The sequence below is a fragment of the Sminthopsis crassicaudata genome, chromosome 1 (genome assembly GCF_048593235.1).
Source record: "Sminthopsis crassicaudata isolate SCR6 chromosome 1, ASM4859323v1, whole genome shotgun sequence".
Classification (NCBI taxonomy): Eukaryota; Metazoa; Chordata; class Mammalia; order Dasyuromorphia; family Dasyuridae; genus Sminthopsis; species Sminthopsis crassicaudata.
Genome location: NC_133617.1, coordinates 142,547,833 through 142,565,900, shown reverse-complemented (window position 1 = coordinate 142,565,900; position 18,068 = coordinate 142,547,833). Strand labels below are relative to the sequence as shown.

The following is an 18,068-nucleotide window of genomic DNA, read 5'->3' as shown; positions in this document are numbered from 1 at the left end:
TCCCCCTCTGATCCATTAAAAATATGGAATGTTTCACAAATTTCCATGTCATCCTTGCAAAGGGGCCATGTCAATCATCTCTGGATCATTCCAGTTTTAATATATGTGCTACTGAAGTGAGCAGTAGTAGAAGCTTTTTTCAGACTTGTGATAGGACCATCTGAAATTAGTAAGGATAGTTCTTAGATCATATATATAAAGAAATATTTCTAGGGCTCTAGATAAAGTCCTACCATTTGGTCAGCTTTGCCAGAGCGTCTACTATACTAGCTTAGCTTGAAGATTCCAGGGTTACCTCCATACTACCTCCTTTTGCTATCATAATTTAAAATAACATCGCTTTACTTTGAAATGCATAAATAATGTATTTCAGAGAAAGTTTATTTCTAATAGAGACTTGCCTGAAAGAATAGGTCCTTAGGGCTTTGGAAACTTCAAGAATACTGACCTTGTGATCTAGATTAATCATTTTGGTGACATCTGTGCCCAAGACCTTCAGGCAGCTTGCAGCCCAATCCAGCATACATAATTTCCCCTGGAATATGCTTAATACCAGGAACATAAATACAGTCACACACCCACGAGCATTAAACTTCTGCAACTATGCTACTCTGCCACAAAGTGATTACCTGGCATATACCCTCCCTCCTTCAGTGGCATCCAACTTGGCCACAGCAATATCTTTGGCTGACCTTTAAAATCAGAATAAAGAAATCCTGCTTCTTCCAAATTTTACATATTTGCTTGCAAGCTTTTCCAACATCATAGAGAGATTGGTGCTGTAGTCAGGGCTATTTGCAGCAACTGCTGCCTTCTCATCCCTACAGCTCAACTGCTCTGCATTCCTGAGGCTGGTAACAGTCACAGATAGAATTCAAAGAATCCTTATCTCTGTATTTTCTCTCCATATCAGTCAGCTAGCATCTATTAAGCTCCTACTACGTGCCAGACTCTGTACTAAGAGCTGGAAAAATGAGGGAGTGGGCAAGTTGGCTTATAGGTTAATCTTAGAAGATCACACAAAAGTCCGCCTATCTATAAATGGAAGTGATAAACTACAGTGCAGGGAGGAGTTTTGCCAAAGGGGCCATAGTACATTGCTAGGGGTTGGAAGGTTCCTTAAACCTCAGTTCTCGTTTACCCACTCCCTCCTTTCGCAGTTCTATTGCTAAGTTACAACACCCTAGAAGCATTAAGATAGAACAGCTTTGGGGCACACCCAGAAGAATCAGCAATTAAGACAAGGAATGAGTTCCATCTGGCAGCAGGAGATGAAGTGGGGTGATTAGGTCCTACATCAAGGACACCTACTCCATCCCTTTGAAATTCTAAGGATAGAGTTCTAGATATAGATTGGGGCCAGTGATAGTAGCACATTTGCCATCATTGGGTTCAAATTTATTTATTCTGGAGGAATCTATTTTTTGTTTTATTTTCTTTCTCTGCACTGGCTTCATCGATTGTTCCTTTCCCATAGTACATAACCTCAGCTAGACCCATTCGATTACTTGACCATCCTTTTGCTTTACTCTTTTTCACAGTTCATCTCACGTCTCACTATAATTTCCAAAATTTTTCTGGCTTCTTCCAATGCTACCTTCACTCACCCACTTACTCACAGAGCTCACACTTACAGCAGATAACTATTAATTCCAATCAAATTTTACTGAGAAGACAGATCATTCAGCATGAGTGCCTTCAAGTCCTCTCCTCCATTTCTAAAGGATTGTCAGAATGATTCCCTGCTTTTTTCCTTCCTCTCACCAAAGAGGAGATATTGTTACTAAATGTCTATACTTGAACTCTTGATTCAGTCCCCTCTTATCTCTTGAGCTTTTGATTGAATAATAATATAGTCAGTTATAATTCTCTTCAGTCTCTTCTTCTGAAATGAACCTTTCCTCATACTATGCTCAGCTCTTGAGGAAAACTTCTCTCAACTTTCTATCCAATTCAGCAACTATTTCATCTCTTTTCTTTCACTACTAAACTTTTTTCTTTTTAAAAATTTATTTAATAACTTTTTTCAAATACATGCAAAGACAGTTTTCAACATTCACTTTTGCATAATCTTGTGTTCCAAATTTTCTCCCTTCTTCTCCCCCACTCCCTCCCATAAATAGGAAGCAATCCAAAATAAGTTAGACATGGGCAATTCTTCTAAACATATTTCCATATTTGTCACTATTAAACTTCTTAAAGCAAATGGCTAAACTAAATGGCTTCACCTCTGCTCAACCTCCTGTAATCTGACTTCCATCTCACTACTTCATATCACTAATGATCTGTGAATTGGGCTATCTAACGATTTTTGTTTCAATTCTCATCTTCTTTGATCTTTTTACAGTATTTGATAAAAAATTGTTCACACTACTGGATATTCTCTCTTCCTTTGGTTTTAGATCTTATTCTCCTGGCTCTCCTAATTCTTTAAGCAGTCATTCTCTTTTTACCTACTAGTTCCTTATCCTCTTTCTGATTCCTTAAAACGAGTATTTCCCAAAGTTCTATCCTTAGATCTTTTCTCATCTTTATCCACATTATCACCCTTGCTTCACAACATCTTTGTGCCAAGCCACTCTGACACTGCAGATCTGCATGCTCTCAAATAGACCTCAAGCTTCTGTTATAGGACTACAATGTCCTTATTGGTGAGAGCTCATCAAATCTAGCTGGACCCAGCTATCAACCTCACTGACATCTCCCAGTCATGATACCCATATCCCCTGCCTTCAGTTTTCTAATATTGCTCTGAGCACAGTAATCAAATAAAAACAACTATTGTTGTATGAGAAGATATGTTCGTTGGTTGCTCTATGGATCAGTTCAACATCCCTTTGCCCAGATTAGAACTCCCTTTTCTGGCCATCACTTACCTATAGATAGTCTCCCTCCCTCTGTTAGAATTTAAGCTTCCAGAAAGTGAGACCTACTTCTCTTTTGCACTGGGACTCCCAGAGCTTAACGGAGTGTGACATAATAAATTGTTTATACTTACTGAGGGGTTATTAACCCTCAATTTGCTGATGATTCCAAATTTCAATCTTGCTCTTTTCAGAGCTCCAGACCTGAATCTCCAATTGTCCATGGACAGAACTATTCAAATGTCTCATCAGCATCTCAGCCTTGACATGTCAAAACCTGAGTCTGTTATCTTTCTCCTTAAATCTGCTCCTCCCTCTGACTTCATTCTATCTGTCAGTGGTACCACTATTTATCCAGCCTCCCATGTTAGAAATCTTAGTAATGGATAATATTACTTTTCCCTCAGCCTGCCTTCTCACATCCACTAAATTGTTAAGTTTTGTTTATTCTGCCTCTGCAACATCTCTTGCATCTGCTCCTTCTCTATTCTCACATCCACCACCCTAGTACAGATTTTGATTACTTCACTGCACTATTGAAATAGGCTCCCAGCAGGTTTCCTACCTCTATTTGCTCCACCCTCTAATATAGCCTTCACACCCTTGTGAAAACAAATCTTCCTTATCCATAGATCTGGTCATATTGTTCCTCTCCTCAAGAATCTTCGGTGGCTAACTGCTGCCTATCCAACAAGGGTCAAATTCCTTTGGCTATCATCCAAGACTTTCTACAGTCTGACATCCCTGTACCTTTTCTGGCCTTTATTGCATATCATTTTCCCTTCTTGTACTTTATGCTACACTCAAACTGGTATTACTTTTGTCCCCAATTTCTCCTGTGCTTTCTTGCTTCTATGCCATTGTTTAAATTGTTCCCTTTGTTCAGATTGTCTTTTCTTCTGCTCTTTGCCTTTGAATTCTGACCTTAAAAGTCCGACTTAAAAATCTTCTACTTCGAGAATTCTTCAGTCTTCCATTCACCTTCAATCCACAATTCTCCAGATCTGTAACAACCTCTCCCTTAACTGTCACATTAACACTCAGTTTTATACTTCTCTAATCCATTTGCAATGTAAATTTTAGTGTCATAATTATCGATGCTGATATCTTATTTCCTAGTTATAAACTCCTGGAGTTCAGAGACTCAATTAATCTAAACTTTGTATCTCTCCCGTAGGACTAGCATGGTGCCCTGAACACAATAGGCACTAAAATAAAAGTATGTTTCATCGAGGCATCCTGAGTTATCTATCACCAGTGATCTTGACCTTTGCCTTGCCATTGGATTTTTAAGATTCTAGAAAAGAGAGTGAGACTGATAATTTTGCCTTTTCAAAGCTGTGCATCACCTGATGATGTCATTGGTCCTCTATGAGAACCAAAGGAAGAACAACTACAATGTTCAATGGAACTGCTGAATTCCCTGTTCTCCTTCCTATTTGTCCATTTATGACTTTCTTTTCCTCTTTTCTGAGGGAAGAGGAGGAGAGATGAGAGGAGGAAGAGAAAAAGAAAGAATAGAGAAGGAAAAGGAGAGGAGAAAAGAGGGGATAGGAGGAGGGGGAAGAAAAGAAGAGATGAGGGACAGGGATAGGACTCAACAACAAAAGAATTGCATTTCCTAATAAATACTTTCTTTTTGTTTGTAAAAGAAAAAGAAACAGGTACCTGAATCAAGATTTGCTTTACTTATGCGAAAACTTAATTTCTTTAACTTTATCTTACTGTTAATACAATTATATTAGTGCAAACTTAAGGACTCAATGATACTCTTAAAAAAAAACTGAGAAGAAAAATCACTACAGTTCATCAGTAGAAATTTATTCTATCCCACTCTGATGCCATAATTGGTCAAGGATATCAATTAAATTAAATTTAACAAACATCTATCAAGCCCCTACAATGAGGAAGGTCCTGCACTAAGTACTGGATATATAAAAATGAAAACAAAAATAAAAGAAACACCTCCAGTCCTCAGAAGTCTTATAAGCACCTTGGGGGAGGTTACAATGTTGTCTTGTAGTTTATACAACAGTGTATTCTCTCCTAAACTGAAAGAGATAATTAACAATATTGTATTTCAATCTAATTTAACCGGTCCAGAAAGGTAATAGCATGACTAGTAAAGCAGATTGAGATGGATTGAGGAGTTTGCAATTTATCCTGGAGGCGATAGGGAGCCACTGAAATAACCGCAGTCAAACCTATGCATTAAGAAGATTAGGACAAGAAGTTGAGCTTCAAAGAACTATAAGTAGCTGGGTGGTATGGATGCTTCTACTTAGAAAATCCTTTGGGGTTTCTTAGATCCTCAGGGTTTCTTGACTATTTCTTTTCCTTCTTTTGCTACCCAAGAGAAGTGAGTGAATGGAAAGGAAAGACTTGCCTAAATGCTATGCCTTGAAGGTATTACAGACATTCTGCCCTGAGGTGATGATGGCTAACTTTTAGCTAGGGTTTAAAAGTAGTAAAATCAAAGAGCTTAAAATGGAGTTAGAATTGGTTTCTAGTCTCAACTCTTGACACTTAAACTGTGTGACCACAAAGGCAAATCACTTAATCTCTCTGGGACTCAGTTGCCTCATCTGCAAAACTGGGATAATAGCACTTGTACTACTTTATTCACAGTAGTGTTCTAGGGGAAGTGCTCTGTGAACATGTGAATACATGTAAAATTACTACTGTTTATTATTATTACTTAGGATTTTATAAGTACATGTAATAGCTTATGTGAAGAAGACATTGGAAATATTATTTTCCCCATTTTTGAATGAAGAAATTGAAGTTTAGAAAGGTTGTAATCTAAGATCACATGATTACTGTGACACTGCTAGCTCACCAAGTTCAATTCCACAACTTTGGTGAAGGGATTATTTTGTATGACTAGATACTTTAGATGCAAAGGTGAAAATAAAAACACATTCCTTGTCTTTAAGGAGCTTTTAGTCTAACTGGAAGGGTGAGGGTGAAGGAAGAAATGCTATATATTTTAAAAGGAACACAGTGTAGGAGAGAATTCAATATGGGGGAAAGGAGAGCTAAAGTCTGAGAAGAGAGAAATCACTTTCAGGTGAAGAGAGTTAGGAGCTTGAGGGAAGAAGTTCCAAGAAAGGATTCCTGGAGAATGTGACCCCAGAGATAAGTCTTGATGAGAGGGAAGAACTTCAAAAGACATGGGGAAAAGGAAATGAACAAAGGAATGATGATGAGATGAGGGCAAGAAGGGGTGTGGAGAGTAGTAGTATATTCAAAAAGAGAAAGGTAATATCCTTATTGGATAGATTGCAATCAGATTGTGGAGGGCTTTAAAGAAAGCACATCTTTAGAAGTTGGTTCTGAGCTTACTCGCTTAGTCTAATGCAAAATAAGAGCCATATTTGGGCAATGTATTGTTGGAGAAAGAGAGATTAAGATAGGAAAGGAGGTGGTGTAGTCATTGCCTGTAATTCCTGAGAGTGTGACTTTCCAAAAAGTTTGAAGAGGTTGTACATGGAATCTGCAAGATTGTTTTCATCCTATCTGCAACAGATTACTTGGTTGTGACAGTTATGGGTAAAAGAACAAAAGAATAACCCTTTACTCATTTCTGAAAGGGAGAATGGGACCTTTTATTGTAACACACACACACACACACACACACACACATACACACAAAACCTCTGTAACTTGTAGTTGAAAATCACCAAATAGCTTTTGGCAAGGCAAAGGCAGCTGGATTGCAATAAGAACAAACCCTTGGAAAAAAAATTGTGCATTTTGGAGATATTCCCTTCTTTTTTCCCCACTTCTCACCACCTAGGTATATGCCTTGTGTTCCTTTTCGTCCCTTGTGTATCACACCTAATAAGTGATTTTTGAATTATAGATTCAGAGTCAAAAGGGAACCTAGAGTCATTTAGCCTAATCATCAAATTTTAAGAGTAAGGAAACAGGTTTAGAGAGTTTAAATAATTCATCCAAGGTAGGGGCAGCTAGGTAGTGCAGTGGATAGAGTACCAACCCGAAGTCAGGAGGACCTAAGTTCAAGTCTGACCTCAGACGCCTAACACTTTTTAGCTGTCGTGACCCTGGGCAAGTCACTTAACCCTAATTGCCTCAGAGGGGGAAAATTCTTTACTCAAGGTTAAACAGGCTCTAAGTGGCAGGACTGAGATTCAAATACAGGACTCCCATCTCTAAACCCAGAATTCTTTCCTCTTCTATGAAGAATGATTAATCATCTTTTTAAAATGGAGACAGGGAAGTCTATTAGTTGTGGAAAGACTATTTTCTTTTCTTTCAAAGGCTCTAAAAAATTTCTCTTCTTTCTTCTCCAAACCTAATTTGTGACAGTCAAGTTTTCATCACCTCTGTCATTTTCATCAGACTCATCTCTAGACGGTTTTCTCTTAATGAAAACAAAACAAAACAAAAAAACATACACTCCCTTCCCATTTCTCTGTGTTGACTTGCAAGACTAATGCTTTCTGGTGTCTTAGCACTGTGTACTCTCTCTTTTTTATCATACTGCCCTATGCTTTCTATTTCCAAGGGCTATCTATGATTGTTTGGATTTGGAGGAGATGCCAAACATAGTTCTCTGAGATACTTAGGTCTTGCTGAGTATTTTCTTGAATATCAAATACTCAGGTCATCCCCAACCTTCTCAATAGCAGCTACAACATGACTCCATTCTTCTCCTTCCTTTCCTTGCTTTCTCCTGATAGCCTGTAGACAAGTTAGACAAGACCTTAGACAAGATCTTAGAGTCAATCCAGTCAAAGCTTTCATTTTGCAGATGACAAAACTCCAAAGAGGTGAAATTATTTGCTTAAAATCTATCAGGTACAAAGTAAATTTATAAAAACAACCTTGTATTCATAATGGGAAGGAACAAAGGATTCTGCACTTACATATTCATTGCTTCTCCTAGTAAGATATATATATCATGAAGGCAGAAACAGTTTCACCTTTGTCTTTATATTCTCAGCACCCAGCATAGTGCCTAGCACATATTATTCCTTGTTTGTACTTGTGCAACTTTGAGCAAATCACTTAACTGTTCTGTGCCTTAACTTTCTCATTTGTAAAAGTTGAGCTAGTTACTACCACTAAGCCTATACTCCTAGAGGAATAGGGAAAAAATTAAAAGGTTCTTTATGTTTAAAAAAAAAAAATATGGCAGTTTTAAAAAAAAATTAATTTTCTTTCTTTCTCTTTTAAAAATTATTATGCTTTTTATTTACAAAACATATTCATGGCCAATTTTTCTTTTCTTTCTTTCTTTCTTTCTTTTTTTTTTTTTTTTTTTTTTTTTTTTTTTGAGGCTGGGGTTAAGTGACTTGCCCAGGGTCACACAGGTAAGAAAGTATTAAGTGTCTGAGACCAAATTTGAACTCAGGTCCTCCTGAGTTCAAGGCTGGTGCTCTATCCACTGCGCCACCTAGCTGCCCCCATGGGAAATTTTTCAACACTGACTCTTGAAAAACCTTCTGTTCCAACTTTTCCTCTTCTTCCCACTTTTTCCCTCCTCACTTTTCCCCTCCTTCCTTGGCAGTAACTTTTTGTGGCAGTAACTAAGAGTGTGCCAGTCAATTTAGTAATGGATAAACAAATTAAGATACAAATATACCTCAGTGACATTGTGGGTTTGGTTCTGGACTACTGCAATAAAGCAAATATTGCTATAAAACAAGTCACACAAATTTTTTGGTTTCTCAATGCATATAAAAGTTGTGGTTACCCTATATTGTATTCTATCAAATGCCCGGTAGTATTATGTCTAAAAAAAAATCCAACGTACATACCTTAATTTAAAAAATATTTTATTACTAACACATATAGTTACCCATAGATGGGTACAAAGATAATTCATCTGAGGGAAGAAGCAGCTTGGAAAAGGATGATTCCTTACACCAGAGAGCTGCCAGGTATGGACCTTTGGAGCTCAACAGAGAGCTCCACTTAAGGGGAAACTTACAGATTCTGTGAAGGAATAAATGGATTTTTTCTCTACAATGTGTCTCACTATCATCATACTTAAGTTTGAGCCTACTGCTAGCAAGAACTTTGTTCCTGCAAGGAGAAGAGCATAGTCTTTCTTCCAGATTGGAAGAAATATTTTTAATACTACTGTTCAAGTTTTAACATCTTAGTAAATGCCTCTGCTAAAAAGCTAAATGAGAATACTGGCTGATAACGAATGGGAAAAACATTGGTAAGGGCCCTGAGAAGTAGCACCAGAAATCAGAAACCAGAGCCTCTTAGGACCATACCTAGTACTTTGAAGGAAATAGAATTCAGTTAATTTCCGGGGAACAAGAACACTAATGTGACCAGGAGTTGGAGATATAAATCAGAAGGAATTTTGCATTTGTTTTTTCTATATATAAGAAAGTTGAGAGTCTAAAGGCTTTCACTAGTTGGAGAAAGTAGAGTAGCCTTCTGGTTTCTTTAAGTTCTCTCTATTCCAGATATAAGAGAGTTGATCTAATTTCTCTGAAAATCTTCAAAGCTTGAGAATTAATCCTACTCTCAACCCAGCTTGTGCTATTGTAAATTAAAACTGGTAAGTAAACTAATTTAAATTAAGTTTGATTTAGCTTAACTAAACTAGTGAGTAATTTACTGGTAAATTAATACTAGTAATTTACTATTGATGGGCAGCTAGATGGTGCAGTAGACAGAGTACCAGGCATGAAGTCAGGAAGATCTGAGTTTAAATACAGACCCAGGCATTTGCTAGCTATGTGACCCAGTACAAGTCACTTAACCTTGTTTGCCTCAGTTTCCTTATCTGTAAAAAATGAGCTGGAAAGGAAATGACAAACTACTCTAGTATCTGCCTAAAACAAAACAAAACAGCCCCACAATAACCCAAATGGGGTCAACTACTACTACTACTAAACAACAACAAGAACAACAAATTTACTAGTGAAACTAATAAATTAAATTTATGATGCATAAAATTATTAGTAGAGTAGGTTTAGAACCTGAAAAAAGATTTGATCCCTGAATTACACTGCTCATATACTTCTGGGGGGAAATTGAGTCCTTATATAATAACAACAAGAGTACTTCATACTTGTAGTTGTTTCAATTTACAAAGAGGCCACTGAAATAATCTTCCTCAGACCAATTCCCAAAGCTTCTAGGTGTGCAATCTGCATACATTATTATATAGAGAAGGAGAAAATCTCATTTGAAGGGAAAACTGAAGAAAAGAAAGAAACAATTCTATAAAGGTAAGCATAGGCTCAAAAGTGGGCAACTTTTGCTCCTATGGTCATTGATAGACATTGATTAAGCACCTATGTGACAAGCACTGGAAATACAAATAAGATGGGGTAAGGAAAAAAACACAAAAGAAAGCTGAAAAGGGTATAGAGCGAAGAAAGTACTTGGAATACACAGTATGGTAGACTCCAGTCCAGGGAATTTAGTTGGTGGGTAATAAACCCCTTGGACAGTTTCCTTTCAAAAATGAAAAGCAAAGCTGAATCAGACTCAGAGTATTGATTCAGGCACTTGGATTGGGATGGGAGTGCTTATTCATGTATCCTGAGTTTAGTTATCACATTAGATTCCTGTAGCTCTTGCTCCAAATCAGCTTATTTTGAGTAATCAAGTTATTTCCCTCTGGAAATTACTTATTCACTTTCTATATGGCTTGCATTTACCTGTCCATACACATATATGCTATCCCGAGTCTCACTGTGGATTTAAGCTATCAAAGCTCAAAACTTTATTTAAGCTCTTTCTGACCATATTTTGTGATCTTCTGGATAAATATGATGCAGTTAGTGGCAGTGCAGAGAGTTGTGGGAATGCCCTCTAGTCGACACAGGTCCAACGTGAAAGAATTCATAAAACGGAAAAGTCTGAAGGGCAAAAAGGAAGTTTGTTGGCACTGAGAAGCCAGCTTTGCTAGCAAGACAGACTTCTTAGTGGCAAGAGGTCCTGGCAGAGAAATAACAAAAGATTATCACTGAGAAGAGAGTCTCTTCACAGCAGGCAGGAGTCCTGGCAGGCAGCTGTGTCAAGAAGAGAACTTTGTTGGCAAAGCATAATTCCTACTTTGGACTTCTGCAAAGATTTGGAGTTCAAAATGGTCATTTTATAAGAAATATGAGCCTGGGGCTTCTATTGTCATTGCCCCCAGGCCTAGATTTCTAGTTGAAAAAAAAAAAGTATTTATCTTGAAAGTTTCATGCCACTCAATAATAGGGAGTTCAAGCTACTGGGAGTGGTCCTGGGCTAATCTTAATGAAACCACTTAACTGCCCTGAAGGATGAGTCTCTGTCAGAGCAGAGTTTCAGAGGTCACCCCCAACATTTGGACAGTTTCAGGGTTCATCCCCATCAAATATACTAGAATAGTTTGCCATTTTCTTCTCCAGCCCATTGTACAGATGAGGAATTGACTTATCCATCATCACACAGCTAGTAAATGTCTGAGGCTAGATTTAAACTCATGAAGATGAATATTCTTCTTTCCAAGTCTAATGCTCTATTGTGCACTCGGCAAGCACTTAAAATATGTTTATTGACTGTTTAGCCCACTGGGAAGAACCAAGGCTTTGTTGTTAGAGGAAACTACCTACAAGTTTGAATGCTTGGACCTAGGACTAGGGCGTTTAGCCCTGTTTAAGAAGCACCCTTTCACTGTCACTCTTTCATTAAGATAGTAGTTTCCCAGTACACAAATCTGGGAGTGGGTTTCCCTCCAGGCTTCCAAGTCAAAGGTTTCTGGTTTTCCTAAAGTTAATCAGAGAAACACAGAGCCTCAGAGTTGGAAGAGAGACCCTAAGGATCATCTAATCTTAACCGATTCAATAAATATTTTAAAAATGTACTCTATGCTCAAGACAAGAGGCAGCCTTATTTAGTGGCCTGGGAGTTACTCTCAAAATTCAAGTTTAATCTCTGACACATATTGTCTGTGAGTTCCCGGGACAGTCAGTTAACCTCTCAGTGCCTTAGGCAACTCCCTAAAACTACAAATTGCAGAGACTTTACATTTTTAAGAAAGGGAAAAAAAAAAGATTCTTCCCCAGAGTAGAATACTGATGAAAATGTGGGTCTGGTTAAAAGGATTAAAAAGTGTTTGGTGCTTGTGGATGCAAAGACAACTCCCCACTCCACCAAAACAAAACAAAACAAAACAAAAACCCAACAATGCACCAAGCAGTACCACCCACCCAAACTGGAAAAGAATTAACTGCCCATCATTTACCTCCTTTCAAAGATTTCAAGTTAACTGTGGTGAAAGAGAGAGATCATTAGATTTAGAGTCAAAACACCAGACTTCCACTCTCAGATCTGCTATTTACTCGATATATGACTCAAGTAACTTCCCTTCTTTGAACCTCAGTTTCCTAATCTGTAAAAAGAGGTGGTTGGACTAGATTTTGATGGTAACAATAATTAATGTTTATTTAACTCATTGCATCAAGCACAAGGACAAGCACTTTACAAATGTTATTGCATCTGATACTATAGATGAGAAAACTGAGGTAAACTGGTTAAGTGACTTGCCCAGGATCACACAACTAGTAACTGGCTCTATACATAACATTGCCTACCTGCTAGATCTAAGCCTTTAAACCTCAAAGGGATTTTTGATTTTTTGATACATGACTTTCTTTACATTTTTGTGTTTAGTAGGGAATTCAGGTAAAAATGATCTTTCAAGGAGTTCATCACCTCTGGTGAGTACTTTTGGACCGTCTCCTCATCTTGCATGATTCTTGTCCATTCTCACCTGAGACAGTTTATGTGAGCTATCCAGTATTGAAGGTTACCTATGAAATCACAATAAAAGCAACAGCTCACATTTATATGAATGTAGGATGTACACTACTAAATGTCAGGTGGATAAGAGCACTGGACTAGGAGGCAGGAAGTTCGACTCTAGAGAAGTCACTTAATATCTTTGCCTCAGTTTCTTCATTCTTAAAATAATAGCACTTATCTCGCAGAGTTGTGAGGATAAAATGACATAGTAATTATTAAGTCCTTAGCACAGTCTCTGGCACATTGCAAGGGCCATATAAATGTTAGCTATTTTTCTTATTGGTTTTATTATGATACTTCATAAACCTTAAAACTCTATATAAAAATTACTTGTCTTTTTTATTATAAATTTAGCAGTCTCCAAAAAACGAACAATTCAATATACAAAACAAGGGAGAAAAGAGAATTACTTGTGAAACTAAGGACTTTTCTTACATATGGTTTGCTTTTTTAAAATGGAAATTAAATCTAATAAAATAATAACAAATTTGTCCCACAAGTCACCTTCTGAACTTCTTTTCATTTTCTTCTGTGAATTTTTAATGCTTTACTGATGTTCATTTTTTTCTTCCTTTTTGCATTTCTATCAGTATTCATTAACTCAGTATTCTTTCCTAAAAGAAACCCTCCCTTATAGCAAATGCATGGTATAAAACAATTACATTTTCCTAAACGTGTCTCCTTGAATTTGAAGGAAGATGGCAGAAATTTTGAATCTTCAATATTAAGCACTTACCACTTTCTCTTATTAATGATCCTATGTCACATCTTACTCCCTTTCCCCTCCCAAATCCACTCCCTACCACCAACACAAGGCATCATTCTCAGAGCTTTGGATCCAGATTCTCTCATGAAAACGAGTCTCCATAGAGCTACTTCTGCTTTGTATCATCTTGGTGAAGATTACATCTCAGTGACAGAACTAGGATGAAGTGATTCCAATGCGTGCTGTGATTCCAGGATATAATCAGGATAATATTGCCTATATGACAGTTTTTATCAGACTACCTTATTGTGCTTAGTGGGGGGAAAACCATCCTATAATTTATGAATCTGTGGTAGCCTATGAATCACTGCAGGATCCACTGGGACTAAAGGGGTCATGCAAAAAATGAAAGGTATCATTTACAGTATTTTCATGCTTAAGTGAACACTAAATCATACCATTGAGGATTCTGCTGAAAATGCTCATCAAAAATCAGGGGAAATCTCTGGGTTGGGCTGAACCCACCATACAGCTGGCCAATGTATCTTTTGAGTTTGGCATCAGTGACTGTAGTTCTGAGGGGTGAGATAGATCTGAACTCTATCTGTGGTTTGTCAGCCGCCAGTCACTAGCCTCAGAGATTGAAGTTGTGGTAAAAGTTGGCATTCTTTGGTTTGGGGTGGGGGTTTTTTCTTCCAGAAGAACTATATGCCACTTTGGAAAATTTCTTCAGAGCTCATTATAATTGTAGAATGGACAGTGTTATATGGAATATTTTCATTTCTTAAAGAAATATTTTTATGTTCTGCTAAAATTTTGCCTAAAAATAGTAAAGAATAAATATTTTTAAAACAACAAAGCTACATCTTAAAGAACACTTTTTCTTTACTCTATAGAAAGCCTGAAAGATGCCATTTCCATGGAAACAACAACTATATTTCAGGGCAGTCAATGATTGTTTCTTAGAATTGGATCAGCTGAAGATAATGAAGAGTTTGTCCTTGGATGTTCACTGGATTGGACATTCCCTCTCAATTGTTTTCAAGTACAAAGTATCCCTATGACATGTTTCTGCAGGGCTAGAAGTTTTGACAGCTGAATGCTGCCCTTTCTTTGAAAAGCACTGAACTCCAAATGCAGGTGTGTGTTATATACTGGTCAAGCACAGACATTCTTTCAACTACAATACACTCTCCAGGAGTTTTAGCTAGGTAAGGATTGGATTAGAAGTTAGGGCACTTTTTTCTCATGACCATACTACTGTTTTGCTGAATAGATAGATCTATGAATAAAATGACAGGTGTAGGTGGAGTCTAAATTTCTATATCTGTTTTTTAAATAGTACTTGCTTTGGTCTTGCTTGTTTTGAAATTTCCCCATCAGAATTCTTTTTAAATTATCTGGACAATCTCCACTGGATGCAACACAGACTGAAGAGCATTGACTATGAGAAGCATTATATGAAAAATTCAATGAGCTCTTTACAAATATCCACAGAACAGGAGTTCTTAACCTTTCTATCTTAGATTTCTTTGGCAATCTGATGATATCGATAGCTCTCTTCTCAGAATGTTTGAAATAAGAGAGATTAGAAGGGAAACATTAAATTAAAATAAAGATATAATTTTCCCCCAACCAAGTGCAGAGACTCCTTGAAACCACAGACTCTGTATTAAGAATCCTTTACTGTAAGACAAGAAAAATGTCATTTGTTCTCCCCATATCATTTTTCCACCCTGACCCTGATGCGGTTCTAGTGGTAGAGAACTGAGGTGTGAGAATCCCCTCTGGTTGGCACAGGTCCAACGTGACCGAACCTGAAAAGTCTGAATGGCAAAAGGGATTTTTATTGGCACTGAGAAGCCAGTTTTGCTAGGAAGACAGACTTCTGAGTGGCAAGAGGTCCTGTCAGAGAAATAACAAAGATTATCACTGAGAAGAGAATGCTTCACAGTGGGCAAGAGTCCTGGTAGGCAACTTTGCCAAGAAGAGAGGTCCCTTGGCAAAGCATTTTCCTACTTCGGACTTCTGCAGAGATTTGGAGTTCAAAAATGTCTTTTTATAAGAAGTTTGAGGCTGGAGCTTCTATTCAATGCCCCCAGGCCTAGATTTCCAACTGAATGAGACCACTTAAGTTCAAGCTACTCAATAGAGGGTGTAGCTATTCCCAGACAAGATTTCCAACAAAATGAAACCATTTAACTGCCCTGAAAGGTGGGTCTCTGTCAGAGTAGCGTTTCAGAGTTCACCCCCAAAAAGTCAAGGGGGACACAATTTGCATCAAACCTTTTAAAATGAAATACAGAATAAATAGAAAGTAATTTAAAAAGAGAAAGCATTGGAATTAAGATGTGTTAGGGAAGATTTCCTACGGAGAGAGGGATTTTAGTTGGGACTTAAGGAAGCCAAGGAGGTCAGTAGTTAGAACTGAGAAGGAAGAGAATTCCAGGTATGGGGAAAAACATGGTTTAACAGGTTGCATATATTTTGGGACTTCCTCAAGATACTGATCATTTGTGTTAAATTTTTCTTGTTTGTTTTTTTAATAGTTATATAGAATGGTTTTCTAGGAAGGAGAGGGAAAAGGATATTTATGACATAAAAACAAAAAATCAAAATTTAGTTTAAAATATTTTTGGTATATATGTAAAAACTTTTTTGAACATCTATTTCTTCTTTATTTTCTGTTGGTAGTATACCCACCCAGTGGTAGTTAGTCAAAGGGTATAGGCAATTGAATGATTTGGTGGGGAGTGGGCTATAGTTTCCAAACTGCTTTTCAGAATGGCTGGATGAATTCCCAGATTTTGTTTTTGTTTTTTACTTATAGATTAGCAGCTTCTCCTTTTTTTCTTTTTTTGGGGGTGAAGGGTCTATTTTCTTATAACCCCTTCAACAACTATTATTTTCCTTTTTTTTTTTTTTGTTATCTTTGCCAAACTTATGGGTGCCAACCTTATGAAGTGGAACTTTAGAGCTATATTAATTTTCAATTCTCTAATTAATAGTATCTTGAAGCATTTTTTATTTGACTTGACAGATTGATTTTCTTATGTAGACAATTATCAATCTCTATCCTTTGACTATCTTTTAGGGAATGGCTCTTATTCTTATATATTTGAAATAGTTTTTTATATCTTGGATATATGAAGGAAACTTCCTGTATGGTTTTTCCTCCCAATTGATTATTTGCCTTTTGATTTTAACTGCATCAGTTTTGTTTTTAGTAATAACTTTTAAATTTTAGGTCATTTATTCTTGTAATCCTCCCTATCCTTTATTTGGTCATTAATTCCTCCTTTTTCTATAGCTGTAAAAGGAATTTTTTTCTTGCTCCCCTGATTTGTTTATGATATAACCTTTTATTCTTGGAGTCATGTATCAGTTTAGAACTTATCTTGATTTATGGTATAAGATGGTTATTCATATCTAATTTCTGCCAGACTGTTTTTTAGTTTCCCCATTTTGTTTGTTCAAAGAACATCAGTGACATGAAGAATAAATGACTTCTTGACTTGAGTGTGAATTGGATTTAAGTGAGATGGATTTGCATAAATTTTTAGCCTTACTTTTCCTTCCAGAGTCATCAAAGTCCAGTAGCAAGATAAAAGTCAGAACAACTGGCAAAGCCTGGATAAATGGATGACCTTGGTGTCTTCGATATCTTACCAAGCTCTAAGTGCTTCACTATGTTTGCTTCCATCTCCTTTATGGTTGTTATAACAAACTGTTCTCATCTGTCTATTCTGCTGGGAGAATTCTTTATGTATTTGGGATAGATATCTCCTAACACTCCAACCAGTTTAAAGCCTTTCAGCTATCCTCAACCTGGTTTAGCTCATCTTCCAAGATGGTTTTACTAAGATGTAGTCACTGCATAGGCTACAATTTCTTGGAGCCACAGGTAAAAGTTGGGTGACAAGTGGACACCAAAAGTGGATAAGCTGCCTTGAAAAAGGCTTGGTAAGCCCCTCTTGCCAGGGGTACTGATCTTCCTTGAACACCCAGCTTTCCCAGCAATTTTTGTTGAACAGTAAATCATTAGTGAAACAGCTAGATCTCTGGGTTTATAGTGCATTAGATTTTGCTTCTGTGTGCATAAAAGCAAATAATGCCATTGATTGACTTTCTATTGTTTTTTTAACCAGTGTCAAATAGTTCTGATGATTACTGCTTTGAAGTAATACTTTGATATTTGGTATTGCTAGGGCATGTTCATACCTACCTTAAAAAAATTATTATTATTTCCCTTTAGATTCTTGACCTTTGTTTCTTCAGATTAATTTTGTTATTGTCCCCTTTATCATTTTAAAATAATCCTTGGGAAATTTTATTAGTTCAGCACTAAGTCAATTTCAGTAATATTGTGAAATGGACTAATCATGGACAATTAAAATTTCTCCAGTTATTTTGGTCTGTCTTTATTTCTGTAAAGGATGTTTTTAGTTGTATTCTTAGAGTTCCTGTGTATCTTTGTGGGTAGACTCCTAAATATTTTATACATTTTCTAGTTCCTTTGAATAAAGTTATTCTTTCTACTTTTTCCTGCTAGATTTAGTTGGTGACACAGAGAAATAGTGATAATTTATGTGGATTTATTCTATAGTTTACACATTTGCTGAAATTATTGTTTCAATTAATTTTATTATCTCCCCATTTTGCAAAACAAAACAAAAAAAACCACCACTATAACAAAAAAAACAACCTACAGGTCCTGGAGAGAT

At 36.8% G+C, this 18,068-nt stretch overlaps 1 non-coding gene across 1 annotated transcript; it reads right to left on the bottom strand.

The window, feature by feature from the left end:
• Window positions 1-17: 17 nt before the first annotated feature.
• Window positions 18-124, bottom strand: LOC141552277 (U6 spliceosomal RNA). Its single transcript, XR_012485086.1, has one exon. It is a non-coding gene; the product is annotated as a U6 spliceosomal RNA (small nuclear RNA).
• Window positions 125-18,068: the final 17,944 nt, after the last annotated feature.